This window comes from Tursiops truncatus, chromosome 12 (assembly GCF_011762595.2).
Source record: "Tursiops truncatus isolate mTurTru1 chromosome 12, mTurTru1.mat.Y, whole genome shotgun sequence".
NCBI lineage: Eukaryota > Metazoa > Chordata > Mammalia > Artiodactyla > Delphinidae > Tursiops > Tursiops truncatus.
The window spans coordinates 8,530,072-8,545,857 of record NC_047045.1 but is presented as its reverse complement, the minus strand read 5'-3'; the positions used below and the strand labels follow the sequence as shown (position 1 = coordinate 8,545,857).

The following is a 15,786-nucleotide window of genomic DNA, read 5'->3' as shown; positions in this document are numbered from 1 at the left end:
TACTAAGTGGGTAAGCTGCTTTGAAAATTGGTGTTGGGCTCATAATGGGACTTGATTATTTCCACATGTACTTAACAGGCTCATGAAATTCCTCTAATAGGAAAGAAATGTATTTTAAATGTTGGCTGACAGGGAAAATAATACTTTAAATTACTAAAAAATGCAAAAAGATATAGTATGGCAACTTAAGTATATTATATTGATTTTAAACTGTTCAAATAAGACAGAATTGCTTAAGTGACTTTTTGCTATTAATATATATCCAGTTGATTAGCATGGAGCCTTTTTTGTTTCTAAGAAACTATTTTAGACTTTGAAATAGACTTCAATTATATTTGAAACTGTTGACCTGAAACAAATAAACTGCCAGGTATTTCTCCAGCGAACATGGGTTTATTGAGGATCAGCAGAGAATTGCAGTTCGGGGTCTGCAACCGTGGTGAGCCACGTGGAAGTCCCCACATGGTAAGGGAAGGAGAAGGCTTTTATAGAGGGGAAAGGAAGGTAGGAGGGCTGTAGTACACAAAACGTCTACGGCTTTTCATTGGCTGAGTCCTTGTCAGGAAAGAAGAGGACTCTTTTCTCCCTCCTGTTGGGCTCTGCCATCATCAAAGGGTGCGAGAGCGCCCCTGCTGGCCTCCGCACTCTAATTTAGGTTTCTGTTTATTAATTTTTTTACAAAACCTTCCAGCAAAACGTTCACCAGAGATTTCCCAGACTCCTTGAGCTAGACATCCTTTGCTGTCTGGATTAATGTCTAACATCTGGACACTTCTGCCTCTGAATTGTGGCTGGGCCATTCTGCTCTGTTTGGACTTGCTGACATACACATGAACAAGTAACCGTCTTACAACAAGTAAGATGTTGCTAACATCTTAAATCCTGGAGTCAGACTCTCTTGGTTCAGATCCTAGGCCCCTTATTAGCTGTGTAACACTGAGCAAATTACTTAACCTTTCTGTGACTTTTTCTCCTCTGTGAAATACAATACTACCAAACGTTGGGAACCAAAACAAGCAAACAAAAACAAAGACCCCATCGACAGGGTCATCCAACTAAAGCAAAATGTATCTAAGATTTGCACTGATAAACACCCTAGGCCTCCTCGCAGACCACTAGCTCCTAGTAATTGGTACCAGCTTCCCCTCCTTCCAATCTGCTCTGCTCTGACCAATGACTGGCACAAAACACTCGATAAATGTGGACAAACATGAGCTGCTCATCTAGAGTCCTTGAAAGCAAATTCATTACAGCATACCACGCCTGGGGCCCCAAGACACACTGGAACTAGTGACAGGGCCAAGGCCTCAGGTACAGGTGGGCAACAGCAATGAGACATGTCTTGGGAAATGTGTGCCTCTCTGCTTGGACCACATCTAAGGGACCACAGCCCTTAGAAACAGAGACGGCTCCACTTTCTGAGAGCTACTGTATGCAAGGCACTGTGTTTATCATTAATACGATCTCGTTTCATCTTTGCCTTTATCTTTGCATTGCTGTGGGAGAAACAAAATCGTCAGCCAACCTCTGATGTTGACTCTTTAAGAACAGACAATTCCATTTCCCAAGTTCCTCCACTAATTTTTCCGTTCTTTGTGTCACGGGCTGATGGGCACAAAATGACTCTGCATTCAATTCTGCTCCCACTCAGCATTTTTATCAGAACTACTGTCTTATTTTAAAAGCCAGTATGTAAAGTACAGCGAAGTTTAAACCCATTTTTTTCTGGTTTTACCTTTTATTTGAAGTGTGAGAAACATAAGAAAAAAATGCACACATAATAACTAGACGGCTTGCTGTATTTTCACAAACTGTAAACAGCACCCAGTTAAAGAAACAGAACGTGGACAACATTGTGCACTTTCTTCCTGTCACCAGCCATTCCATGATGGTAACCGCCATCCCAACCGGCAGCCCCACTGACGTGGTTTTGCCTGTATTTGTCTCTATGGGATAGAGTCCCAGAGGATAAAGTCTTTTGCATCTGACTTATTTCACTCAAATTTCTGTTTGTGAGAATCGGCTCTACTGCCACGTACAGTTGTAAACAGCCCTGATCATTACTATATAGAATCCCATTCTTAAATGCACTGCAATTTATGTACAACTTTTAAAGGCAGTTCGATGGGCAGTCTGGCTGTTATGAACAGTCTATGTCCTTTGGTGCACATATGTGCACTTCCACTGGGCATCCACCTCGGAGTTCAAGGGCTGGGCCACAGGGTGTACATATGTTCTGCTTCAGCAGCTACTGTCAAATGGTTTTGCAAAGTGGTTACACCAGTTTACATCCTACTGTTTGTGCAGGAGCATTCCAGTTCTTCCACAGCCAAACCAACACTTGGCATTTCCCATTTTGTAAACTGTAGCCATTCTCATAAGGGGATTTTAGCCCATCTCTGCCTTACTCTTAAACCCACACTTGCCTCCGTGGCTGCAAGGTACAGCATGTTCCCTGGCGATAGTACAGGATCACCACCTGCCCAACTGCACTAGGCCACCTGGAGGACAAGTGACATGGCCTAAAAATAACAAATCCCACCCCGAAAGCCTGGAAAAGCAACAAGGCCTCCACCTAGTCTCCTGAGAAGGAGGCAGAGAATCAGGAGACACGATGCACAGCAGGATGTCCTGCAGGAACACTCAGCACCGCCCCTCCCAAGCCCTGCTGTCAAGCCCTTCTTCCTCAGGACCCCACCTCTGCTCTCCTCCCCGCTGGGCTCTTCCTGCCGTTCGCCCGTCCTTTACGACTTCGGGGCTCTCTCCCCCTCCTCCTCACCGTGGACAGCACCCCTCGGAGTCCACGACACACCGTGTGGCCAAAACCCGGTCCCTCCTCCCTCGAGGTGGGAGGAGCTGCAGATCATAAACATCATACCTGGACATTGCGCCGCATTACCTGTGAGGTGCGGATTCAACGTGCTGCGCTCTCAGTTTCCCCCTGTCCCCTGTTCCAAGCTGGTGGCCTGTCCTGGTAACCACTTTCCATGACGACTTGGGGGAGGAGGCGGGAGGAGGGGGAGGGGTGGGAGGGGAGGGGCGGGAGGAGGCGGAAGTGCAGGAGGATGCAAGGTCGGGAGGAGGAAGTGCAGCTAGTCGGCACCAGAAGACTTTTTCCAGCGGGAAAAGCCTTGGCTCCACCCCCCATTTCCAGCCCCACTCCCCACCCAACCCCCCCAAAGATGTGGGCAGAAAGGAAGAGGCTTCTAAGCAGACCTGCCTCTGTCCAGCCCACGCCCAGTCGGGGCCTGGTGAGCATGCGGGCCCTGCGCCCCTCGCCCTCCCTCCAGCCATCTGTGCAGATGGACACGAAGCGCACCACTGCCCAGTGACCCAGGAAGATGCAGCGAGATCTGGGGATGGTCACTGATCACCGAGGGAGGAGGCACCCCGGGTGCTGGCGCCCCTGCCCCGCTGCTGTGGAGTGGAGCCCGGAACATTCAAGGCAGCTCCGGTTTTGAAGGTTAACTAGGATATGTCAGCTGGGACCACGGTGGCCTGGCAACTAGAGGCCCTTTCCTGACCCCGCTCCCTGTGACCCCCTGGATGCTGATTTGATCTGAGGAGCATCTGGGATGCCGACACTGACTGAGATGGGGTTCCTGGAGTCTGATACCGTTGGAGTCAGTCTTTTTTCATTTGACTTAAAGGCAGTAAGAACTGGGATATTTCTTGTACACCTGAGTTTACTTCCCACACCTGTGACACATGAAGTTCCTTTTCCAAATAAACCTATTTTGATTAGTGAAACTATAAAATTGAACTTGCGGAATGACAGTGAGATAACTCCTGTGTAGGTCTAAACAAGAAGATTTTTATTTAGCCCATGTGAACATTCGAATACAATCAAATTTGAATGTAATCCCGTACATTTTTATATGATAATTGTTCTTAACAATAGGCTATAATTCTCATCACATAAAACATGGGGAATTCAAGATCATAATTAGTAAAGATCTGACATTTCCAAGTATTCACGTGCGTATTTAAGAAGATTACTTGTCAATCAATGGTTTCTCTTTGTTCCACTGCTTTTTAGATTGCTGTTTGTTTTTCTTTTTTCGTGAGAAACAGAAACACCTGAAAGAAATATAACTGCTGTCACATTAGCACCTACTCTGAACTCTCTGCAAGTGTCTGCAACTGAAATGTTTATTTTTGAACACACAGCAGTCAAGTGTTTTCATGACACTGAAGAGTGGTAGTTGAATAACATACAGCCTGATTTTGAGAGACCCAAATTAATTATGATTGAAAATGAGAATTAACTTCAAAGTTATTGTGAGGCACTACAGTCACAATCAGAAACATCCAGAAACACAAAGAAGAACTGTTAATGTTATTCTCATTTAACCTAGAATAAGTATGATTTTCTAATAGCTTTTCCTTATGAATAAAAGTCTGGGTAATAAAACAAATATTTATTAAAAACTTGCAATGCATTTTTCTTATAAATTTTTCATAGAAATGACTCGGAGAAGGATTATTTTATATTATGATAGTGAATAAAATCATAATAGATAGTAAGAGTGACAAAAATCTGATACCTCAATTATGCTGTGGATTTCTAGGTGCCGTTCCTTTGAAAAGTTTGAAGTAGTTGAAAATGGATTATCTTAAGATATTCTATTTTTAGGAGGATGAAAAGGCAATATGACTATCCCCAGTGCATAAACACACTGGAGCACAAAAATTTAATATATTCCTCAAGACCACAGTCAGCCATTAAATTATTCATGTACATGTATACTTTAATGCTTCTATGTTTTTCTTTTATCATAGGATTTTTCCCCTTATTCTCTGTCCTTCAAAATGCTTTCAAAAATCTAAGACCAAACTGAAATATCACCCCTTCCATCAAGCCCTCGCTGACCCTCAGACAGAAATAACTGACAAGGCTGGGTGTTATTCACCATTTCCATTCGCCTTAACAACTGAATCTCATCCCTTTGGATTTTGAAGAGTCTTCTTAAATTATGCCTAAATACAAGCCAAAAAGGAAGAATTGGTGCCATGAATTGTTAGCCATGATTATGTGTGGGACTTGTACCGTGCCTAACTTTTAACTTTATATTTTCCAAATTTTCTCTAAAGGCCCTATAGTTTATAATCAGAAAAAGCAAAACAAAACAAACGGGGAGAAGTTTTATGAGCCGTCGCTTTAATTCACAGCTAGGAGAAGGCAATGCTTCAAGGCAAGAATATAGAGGAGACGTCGAGGAGAGGGCAGAGGCCTTTGGATGGAGGAGCAACGAAAAAGGCCCCCCCCCAAGATTTTACCTGCTTCACATGTTCTGTCCAGATGTGACCCCATTCCTCAGGCAGCTGGGGAGACATGAGAACAGCCCCTGGGAATCTGTGCATCTGTTTCAAGAAAGTGTGAGACAAAAGGCCAAATGGACACGTGGTGTCTGAGGACACTAGTCTGTCTTCCTTAAGTAAAATGAATAGAGAGGAAGAAGAGAGAGAAGTAAGAGGTGGTGACAGGACATCTCAGAAGGCTGAAGCCCAGCTGCAGTTTCCTTGTGAAGTGATTCTGAGGACGGGCAGCAAGTCTGCTCGCGTGCTGGTTGGGAAAATGGCCACCGAGGTGAGGGGTCTGGTCTGTGGGCAGCTCCGGACCCTCATCGAGCCACGTCTTTCCTTCCATAGCATGTCCATCGCAGGGCGGGAGTTAGAAAACTGCAGGCCTGTGTGCCAAATCCGCCCGCCACCTGTTTTGTAAAGAACATCTTATTAGAATCCAGCCATGCCTATCTGTTTATGTGCCGTCTTTGGGTGCTTTCACAACACGAGGCAGAGACTGGCCGCAAAGCTGGAAATATTTACAGTTCACCCGTTGACAGAAGATGTTTCCCACCTCTGCTCTGGGGTGTGGACCTGGCTGTGTCATGGAAGCTGGGTCATGGGCGTGTGGAAGTTCCAGCTTGTGAAAGGCAGCACACGCCCAAGTACAAGGTCACGCCCCACGCCCCACACCCACCCAGAGTAGCACCGTCCCTGCTGGACTCACGGGGTGGTAAAGAGTCTGAGACATGACACTCTGGCTGAACCGTGGGTGACACTCTGGCTGAACTCTTGCTGCCAGTGGAACAAAGGGAGAAGAAGTTTCAAGGACAGCCAACAGCCTCCATCACATACGGTGTTTGTTTCGTCCATTTGCCTTAACGTTAATCATTTAAAAGTAGCATCTATCCACGTGTGTCATGTCATAGGCAAATGACCACATTTTATCCACACAGGAAATGCATTTTTACTACAACCAAGCCTATACACTTTCTAGTATCGATTGTCAGACAGAAGGTTGATGAGGTACAATTTGGTGCAAGGTAGGGGAGCTCTAGGGAATGTAGAGCCAAAGCCAAGACAGACAGAGTTTCTACTGGGACATGCAAGGGCGCGAGCAAGCTGGTCAGGACGGAACATGGCTCTTCCCAAACAGCATCGTGGTGTCAAAGGGCGGCCTTGGGAGTGTGCCAGTGAGTCTGCAGGTGGAAAAGGTGCCATGCAAAATTCTGTTTTGTGAAACCATTCCTTAAACACAGAAGACTTTGAGGCCCATTTAAAAGATACCACGGGCTTCCCTGGTGGCGCAGTGGTTGACAGTCCGCCTGCCGATGCAGGGGACGCGGGTTCGTGCCCCGGTCCGGGAGGATCCCACATGCCGCGGAGCGGCTGGGCCCGTGAGCCATGGCTGCTGAGCCTGCGCGTCCGGAGCCTGTGCTCCGCAACAGGAGAGGCCACAGCAGTGAGAGGCCCGCGTACGGCAAAAAAAAAAAAAAACAGACCACGTGCAAAATACTCTATAAGTCTCCAACCAAGCTCCATTAAAAAGAAAAAAAAAAGTGTATATAAAAAGATCTAATGAATAGTCACAATTCCCATAGGGGACTTCACAGTCCATTTGCTCCACCACCTTATGAGATTAGAAGAAGAAAAGGCATCTAAGCTAATCTTTCTGCTAGGATGGCTCCCTGAGAAAGTTTCACTACCTTCTCGGATTCAATTCTGAATGTCTGGAGCAATGCACTCTCCTCGTCCTTGTCCTGGAGGCAATTCAAAGTCCTGTGTAGGACTTTCCCAACACCCCTGGTGAAAAAGGAAAAAAATGAGGAATGGGGGATAGAAGTCTGGTCTTCACTCTTCTGCTTCTCAACCACCAGCGCCTGCATGATTCTTTCCTCATATTCATTCAATCCTACTGGATCGATGTCAGAGACAGAGCCCCAGCCTCTGAGAGTTTAAAATCAAACACAGGAGAGGCTGCAGCAGGAAGGAAAATGCTGTGGCAGGTGCAGCCACGTCAGCTGTAAGTGATGGTGGAGGAGAGGACCTGCCAGCTGGCATGGAAGGTTGGTGAGAGGTGGAAAGGCCGGGTCAGAGGCAAAGCATCCCACGTGGAAAGAGGACATAAGCAAAGGGGTAGGGAGGAAAGGATGTAATGAAGGAATGCCTGGGTGTCAGGCTCAGCTAGAATATGGCACTCACAGGGGAGCAGTGAGAGGTTAGTCGGGAAAGACAGTAAGGACCCAGACTGGGAAAACAAATTAATCTGCTGTTAATCAGTAAGCAAAGTGAGGGGTCCTGAGAAGGGGGGTGATTTGATCAAGGACAGACTTCAGAAGGATTACTCACATGGTGATTTGTAGACTGGAGCGCGGGTAGGGAGACTAGTTAGAAACTAGTTAGAAAGCTAGGACAACAAGACAGATGTGGGAGAGATTACCAATAAAGAACAAATCCAAGGAATTCTTTTCCCTGTGCTGAACATGATCCAATCACTTATATTGGAGACACCATTCATGAAAAAATGATGAAGCGACAAAATATAACACTTAATTTGACAGAACAAAGAACATTTGAAATTGAAAATGAGGGGGCTTCATGGTGGCCCAGTGGCTAAGACTTGGCGCTTTCACTGCAGGGGGCGCGGGTTCGATCCCTGGTCGGGGAACTAAGATCCTGCAAGCCTCTCAGGGCACAGCCGAAAACAAAAAATGAAATTGAAAATGACTAGAAATGCATTTGAATTTTAGCCATTCGATTTGATGTTTATAAAGACGTTTAACTATTTTGTAAGCTGCAACAGGCAGTAACCTGAAACCCTGAGAAGGGTGAAGGAGCCTCCTGCTTCCGAAGAGAGAGAATTACTGTCCTCCTCAGTCCTTCACACTTATTCCAAGTTAGAGGGACCATCTAGGCACTACTGTTCCTGATTTTAAATGGGGAGGTAGTCTATTTCATTTATTTATTTATTTTACTTTATCAAACTATATCCTGCATATAATAAAATGCACCTATTTAAAATGTACAGTTTGATACGTTTGGCAATGTATACATCTATATAGTCATCACCATAATTAAGTTCCAGAACATTCCTTGGACTTCCCTGGTGGCGCAGTGGTTAAGAATCTGCCTGCCAATGCGGGGGACATGGGTTAGAGCCATGGTCTGGGAAGATCCCACATGCCGCGGAGCAAGTAAGCCCGTGCTCCACAGCTACTGAGCCTGTGCTCTAGAGCCCGCGAACCACAACTACTGAGCCTGTGTGCCACAACTACTGAAGCCCACGTGCCTAGAGCCCGTGCTCTGCAACAAAAGAAGCCACTGCAATGACAAGCCTCCACAGCGCAACGAAGACTCAACGCAGCCAAAAATAAATAAATAATTGATTTTTTTAAAAAAGATACAGAACACTCCTGTCACCACCTGGCCCCCAAATCCCCTCCTAACTCTGCAACTGACTCCAACCCATCCTCAGGCAACTGCTGACCTGACTCCTGACACTATGGATTTAGTTTCGCCTGTTCTAGGACTTCATGGAAATATTATACAATCATACACACGCGTTCTTTTGTGTCTGGCTTTTGCTCAGAATGTTTTTGACATTCATGAATGATGCTACATATATAGTTTCTTCTTTGTAAGTTACTGGATACATTGTATGAATATTCCACAAATTGTTTATCCATTCATCTGTAACTGGATGTTTGGGTTAATTCCATTTGGGGGCTATTATGAATAAAGCTGTTATGAACATTAGTGTACAGACTCTTTGTGGACATAGGTTTTCATTTCTCTTAAGGAAATACCTAAGCTTGAGTCATATGGAAATTTATGTTTGATTTTATAGGAAACTGATGAAAAGTTTTCTGAACTATTATAGTGTTTTACATTCCCAACAGCAGTGTAGGAGAGTTCTGGTTGCTCCACATCCTTTCCAACACTTGATATCGTCAATCTTTTTCAATTTTAACGTTCTGGTAGGATTGTAGTAGTGTCTCATTGTGGTTCTAATTTGCATTTCACTAATGATTAATGATGTGTTCATGTATTTTCCTGTCCTCACCATATATATATATATGGTGTGTATGTGTGTTTGTGTGTGTCTGTGTGTGTGAAGTGTCTGATCAAACCTTGTGTGTGTGTGAAGTTTCTGTTCAAACCTTTTGCCCACTTTTTATTGTCACTTGTCTTATTTTTGGGTTGTGAGAGTTCTTTACATAGTCTGGGTATGTCCTTTTTCAGACATATGTATTGCAGATATTTTCTTCTGATCTGTGCCTGCTTTTTCATTCAGTTTCTTAGTGGTATCTTTGGAAGTGCAGAAGGTTTCAATTTTAACAAAGTCCAATTTATAAATTTTTACAGATAGGGTTATGTTCTCTTTACAACATCTTTGCCTGCCCCCAAATCTTGAAAACTTCCTATGTTTTCCTCTAGAGGTTTTATATGCTTAGATTTTGTTCTAGGTCTCTGACCCACTTTGACTTTATTTTTGTGCACAGTATGAGTAACATTCAATGTTCACTTTTTTTTTTTTTCTATTTCAATGTCCAGATGTCCTAGCACTACCTACTGACAGTACTATTATTTCCTCATCAAATTACCTTGGCACGTTTGTCAAAGATCAATTGACTCTGTAAATGGTGGTCTATTTCTGAACCCCTTTTTGCATTCCACTGACCTATTTGTTTATCCTTCCACTGAGGCCACAGTCTTGATTCTTGAGCTCTGAAGTAAAGCTTTAGAATCAGGAAATGGAAGTCCTCCAAATTTATTTTTGTTTTTAAGCATTATTTTGGCAATTCTAGGTCCTTTATATTTCCATATATGCATTAGAATCAGTTTGCCAGTTTCTACAAAGAAGTCCTGGGGCTTCCATTGTATTTATAGATCAGTTTGGGGAGAAATGGCATCTTAACAATGAGTTTTCTAGTCCCAGAATATCTTTCCTTTATATTGTCTTTTAAAATTTCTCTTAACAATCTTTTGTAGTTTTCAACGTACGTATCTTGCACGTGTTTTGTTAAATTTATCCCTCAGTACTCCAAACAGCCTGCCTTAGAAGTTGTCTACTGCAGAAAGCAATCTTCCATTATTTATTAGTTTTATTAGTTTAATTCCCAGAATAACGATTTCTTCAAATTGATGGCAGAGGAGGGGTGGTAATGGGGGAAGGGTCATTCCCAGTGGGAAGCATTTCCAGTTACAAGATAATTCCCTGCTGTATTAGAAAAAGGTATCTCTGGATAAACACTCACTCCACCCCATTCAAGGGAGACTGCAGAGGTGAACTAGTCTCGCTGGTATCAACAACGAAGCTACTTACTAAGACAATTAGATCTTTAAAGTTGAAAGCAGCTCTTTTATGGATTCCTCCATCTATAGATCTATGTGGAGTTACCACTCAAAAATTATCTAATTTATGATGGTAATGGGCACTTAGAAATTTTTTTCCTAGGTCTAGATATTTCTTTTCGCAGAATGCCCGTACTTTAGTTTGAATCGGCAATGGCATTTGTGCAATTACAGAGCACTTGTAGGAGGCTATAGATTAAGAGAAATGTTTATCAGCAGAGTTTTACCTAGATGCACAAAATTCTCTTGAAAACACTTTTGGGAAGTGTAACTACCCACTGATCTTTTTGCTTTGCACACAAAAATGTTGATGATAAAGAGGAAACTAACTTTCTGAACCATCAGATATTATATTATTTATTCCTCTCACCAAATCCCCTGATGGGTAGTTTATAGATTTTCCTTCATTTAAAAAGTAGATTATTCAAGATTCCTGAAAGAATTATATTACAAATATAATAATAACACATTAACTTACGCAATGCTTCTTCTGTGATATCAATTTTTTCCTCTTAACCATCAAATTAGATAAAGAAGGATCAGGTGTAATCTAATCAGGACCCCCCCCCCCCAACCCTAAAGACAAAGCAAAGAACAATCTGAAATGTTATACAGAGCTCTGGTTCTGTGTTTTTCTTTATTCCCTTTCTTCTTTACCTCCATCTTTCTCTCTTTTAAATTTTGGCCTTTCAAAGAAAAACTCAGAAACCACAAATATTTAAGAAATACCAACAACAATTATAGTTTATTAACTGCTCTGTGCCATGAAAACACAATGCCATTCTATAACTTTCAGTTTCCTCCAAGGTGAATATTTTTGTCCCCACTTTACAGACAAAGAAGCTGGAGCTCATGGAGTATCAGTGACCTTCCCCAAGGCCACGCGGCCCACCGTGGAGACGGGATTCAAATCACAGAACCCAACGCTTATCACACAGATGACTCCAAAACTAAAATATTTACTTAATTAATTCAACCAAAGGGTGAATAAAAAGGGAGACTTTAGCATTTAGTTTAACAGATCTTCCAACCTGCATCTATTTAGGAAAATACACATACAGAAAAGGTGACACCACATCACGGAAAGAGCACAGAGCTAGGGGCTGGGAGCTAGATTCAAGCTAAACCAAAGAGCAAATTGTCACAAGATCGAAGAAACTCTTTAAACGTGTTTCTTCATGAGTAAATGCCAACGTTGGACTTCATGCTTTCTAAAGTCTATTCCAACTCTAGACTCTACCAAACACCACCACCAACAACAACTTTGTGTCTATTATTACAGTGATAATATTCTTTTCTCTTTTGAGTTTTACGTAGGTGATCTTTTCAACTCAGACTGGAGCCTTTAGAAACACCATAGACTTCTAAGGAGGCTGGAGTCATCGGGGCAGGTGCCCCACTTCCCTGGACAACCTCTGTGGGCTGAAGCCTCCGGGAGATGCTGCTTAGCAGCTGCTTCCACCACAGCCTGGAGCCCAGAGCTGAGATGACTGCGGACAGGAAACTGAGCCCGTATGTATCGTACTTCTGGTTTCCCGGTGACCACGAGGGCCCAGGGGAGCCGACATGTCCATGACCCACGGAGGCTTGGGGTCTAAATGGTGTGCCTGCTGCTCTACACTGAAGGCTGTCAGCTCCATCGCCGGCACCACTGGCCTCAGTTCCAATCGCCAGCTGAGACCTTGAACTTCAGCAGTTACCACCTTAGCAGCAGCCTAGCCCAGCCACTCCACAGGCCTGCCCAGAGGACACCCCGGGCATCTTCTCACCTGTTCTCCTCTGCTGCCACAAATGTGCAGCGAGACCACGTCAATGCCCACAGATACCTTCCTGAAGAAAAGAGAGGGGGTGTAAAATCCCAATGACTAGTCCCTTTACCAAAACAAATAGGGTCATTCCAAAGAGGCTGTCACTCCAACCACGATCCAGAATTTGAACAGTCTGGATGTTTAACCCAAAAGTAGAAATAGGAACAAGAGTGACAGAGATAGTTCCCGTTGACAAGCCTAAGAGGTCCCCATCAATCAGCAGGGTGGGACTCACGAGGAAGATGCGATGAGCTATTGTGAAACAGATGCTCCACTTTCTCTACGTATCTCATGTCACTGTGACTGGTTCTGTGACCTCAAACAATTTTAGCATTTGAGTTCATTACCATAAGCGAAAAAAGGTCAAACAAAATGAGGAACCGCCCTCTTCACAAAGTCATGTCCGGCTAGAGTGCTTTTCTAAGTATGTGGCACACTCAAGCCTTTCCTAGGATGGCCTGTAAAAAAGTTCATGGAGGTCAAAGGAATCTGGGCAACCGTTTACTCCATCCATGAAACTTCCATAGGGTTTCCATTCAATGAAACCTTAAGATAAGCGAGTTCTGAGTTTCCATTGGTTGTCAACGTGTAGGAAAAAGAAAAGCTCACATCAAAGAAGCAATACAACTGGAAAATGAAACATTAAGGTGAAAAGCCATTTCTTAAAGTGTAGCCTTTACTGTCAATCAGAATTTGGTCTAAAGTGTGAAACCAGGAGGGAAAAGTCAGCTCCGCTGTGAACTGCCAAGGAATTGCCTTTATTCTGCCAAAGCTCCAGATGCTTCTCTTACAGAAACACTTCTGTCTCGTGCTCTCGCTTGTTTATTTCCACGCGCATAACGCAGCCATGCACGGAAACAGGTACTCTGTCAATCCACCAAGTGTGATGTTTAAATTACTTCATCTTAGTTCAGATTTCAAACCGGGCAGGAAAAGTAGGACCGTGGACTCCCCTTTCTTTTTTTTAACCTCGGATTTGAAACTTCCGAGGTTCAAAAAACTTTGAACTGTTTTAAACTTAAATCAGTTTAAAAGCGATTGATGACATCTGTTACTAAGTGACCCCAAATCAGGAAGAAAGTATGATCCAAGTGTGTCAAACGAAGCATTAAATACTTAGGAAATGTTTCAATATAAATCTTTGTACAGTCATACAAATAATTCATTTTGAAAGCTCTTTGTCTTGTGGAAGACATCTAATTTCAGAAATGGATCCAGAAATAGCTGTCCATATATTCACGCTTGTTTCAAGATATCACTGCTAAACATCTTTTTTAATTCAGTGGCTGTTGAGTGCTTATTATGTGCTGGACCCTAGGTTAGGCACCCGAGATACAAGACACACTGTGGCATCTTGGGAAGGCTGCATTCTCTCTGAAGGCAGAGGGAAATTTAGGAGTCTTTACACTAGATAAAGGCCTACAGAGGCAGCAGGGGTGCCAACGAGGGGGTGGATTGCAGACAAACTCCAGAAGTGGAATCAAAGAACTTGTTGCCAAACCGGATGAGTTGACAAATGAACGTTCCCACGTAGCTCCCTGGCTTCCAGGTCCTTCGGGGGATCAGGTGATGCCATTCGATGAGCTTGGAAAGGTCGGGGGCTCAGCCCAGCCAGCTCCGTGTCATCCCAGAGGTGAGCTTGTGCAGAAAGGCACACGTGGGAGGTGACGACAAAGTCCACTGGCAGAGCCCCGGTGGGTTCTTCCCCAGTGGAAATGTTTGAACCAACTTGAGAGCCTGTTGACGTGAACACTGGCCAGTGGAAAATGCTCAGGGCGGTGAGAAAGCCACTCTCACGGACAGGACTCTAGTCTTGGGTGACACCGCTGCACGGGCCAGCCCCCGTCTAAGCTGATGCTTTTGAACCCTTCCAGTTCTCCGACGGCGCTCAAGGGTTACAGGGCAAACACAGTGAACTGGGAGCCCGGGCTCCGGTGCCACCTCGAGCTCTTGCATCTGCAGCATTTGAGGGAGGACAGTTGTGTCCCCTCTCTTCATTTTCTAGGACATTAGGATTCACACTGTCAACTACGGAAGTCTATAATATCCCTTCCCATTTCTGGACAGGGAAACAGGTAAAACGAGGGGGAATTCGTCGAAGTGAATGCCAGAGGGAAAAGAAAATATTCAGCTTCTATCGGCGTCAATGAGAATTTATTTCCTATCTTATTGATAGTGTTGTGTGGCGCATTCTGAAACGATTTACGGTTGAACGAGACAGCGGCCCAGGAACTCTGGTGACCCCAAATTTAATTTAATTTAATTTCCCCATTTAACCTGAAGATACTTACAGGTTAGAATTCTGAAAGATGAATATTTATTTAGCAGAAGATTATTCATCCTCCTGGTTCTGGTTGTTAGAAAACAATGGCAAGAAGGCCACCAAGTTCATAGAATTGATTGCACGCACGTTTTTAAACAGTGTTAACTGTTACGTGGCCTTCTACTAACGTATGACGTAAATGTCTATTTGGAGGGTTTTAAGTTAAAATTTCCTGCTTCCCATAAGAATCAATGCTGATGGTGTCCTAAAATAAACTAAGATCATCTTCTGATCCTGATCAAAAGGCTTCAGCTCTGTCCCACACTCCAGCTCTTTCTCGGCAGAGAAGGGAAACCAGTTCAACAAATTATTCAGGAAGTAATAAAGGGCTATTTTGTACATTCATTACATTCACAATGAGGGAAATTTTCTATCCTGTGAATATCAGTGTGTCTAATATAAAATCAACCATTTTATACCTGGTAGCTTTTCTAGTGAGAACTACATTAAACTAATAAACAAAGCTTAAGATGTTTATTTTGATCTATAAACCCTGTAAACATAGATGAGGCGAGATTGACTTCCATTGAGACAAATGCTGCACAATGTCTGTGGCGACCAAACACCTAGATTTTCTCTAGAATGCTAGCAACCACTGTACAGAAGTGTCTTGAATATGTCCCTGGCATTTCACCCACACTCTAATTCTCCCAAGAAACTCACAAAGTAGACACTGTTGCCAACAGACCAGAGACCCTGAGAACTTACGTGACTCACCCAAAGCCACACAGCCAACTGTAAGTGACTATGTTGCCACATGGACCCAAGTCCACCTGGCCTCCAAGCCAGCTCTCCCCGGTTAGACAAAACCCTTCTTTGCCCTTACTTTTTCCTCCTTCAGGGATTTTTCTTGAAACTCTCTTCCTGACAACAGTGAAATCATCCACTCGGGGATCTCAGACACCCTCTGGGTCCTAAGGTGAGCCACCAGGGCTCCCTTGGTTCACATCAACCACCACTTCTCTGTTTATTCTTTCCTCCTCTACCCTCTTCCTTTTCTCAAGCTGAGAGTAG

The 15,786-nt window shown here is 43.8% G+C and overlaps 1 long non-coding RNA gene across 1 annotated transcript; it reads right to left on the bottom strand.

Annotated features, from left to right (window-relative positions):
- Nucleotides 1-5,140: 5,140 nt before the first annotated feature.
- Nucleotides 5,141-11,175, bottom strand: LOC109549039 (uncharacterized). Its single transcript, XR_012324691.1, has 2 exons — nt 6,993-11,175; nt 5,141-5,714 (listed from the first exon to the last, which is right to left on the bottom strand). It is a non-coding gene; the product is annotated as an uncharacterized lncRNA (long non-coding RNA).
- Nucleotides 11,176-15,786: the final 4,611 nt, after the last annotated feature.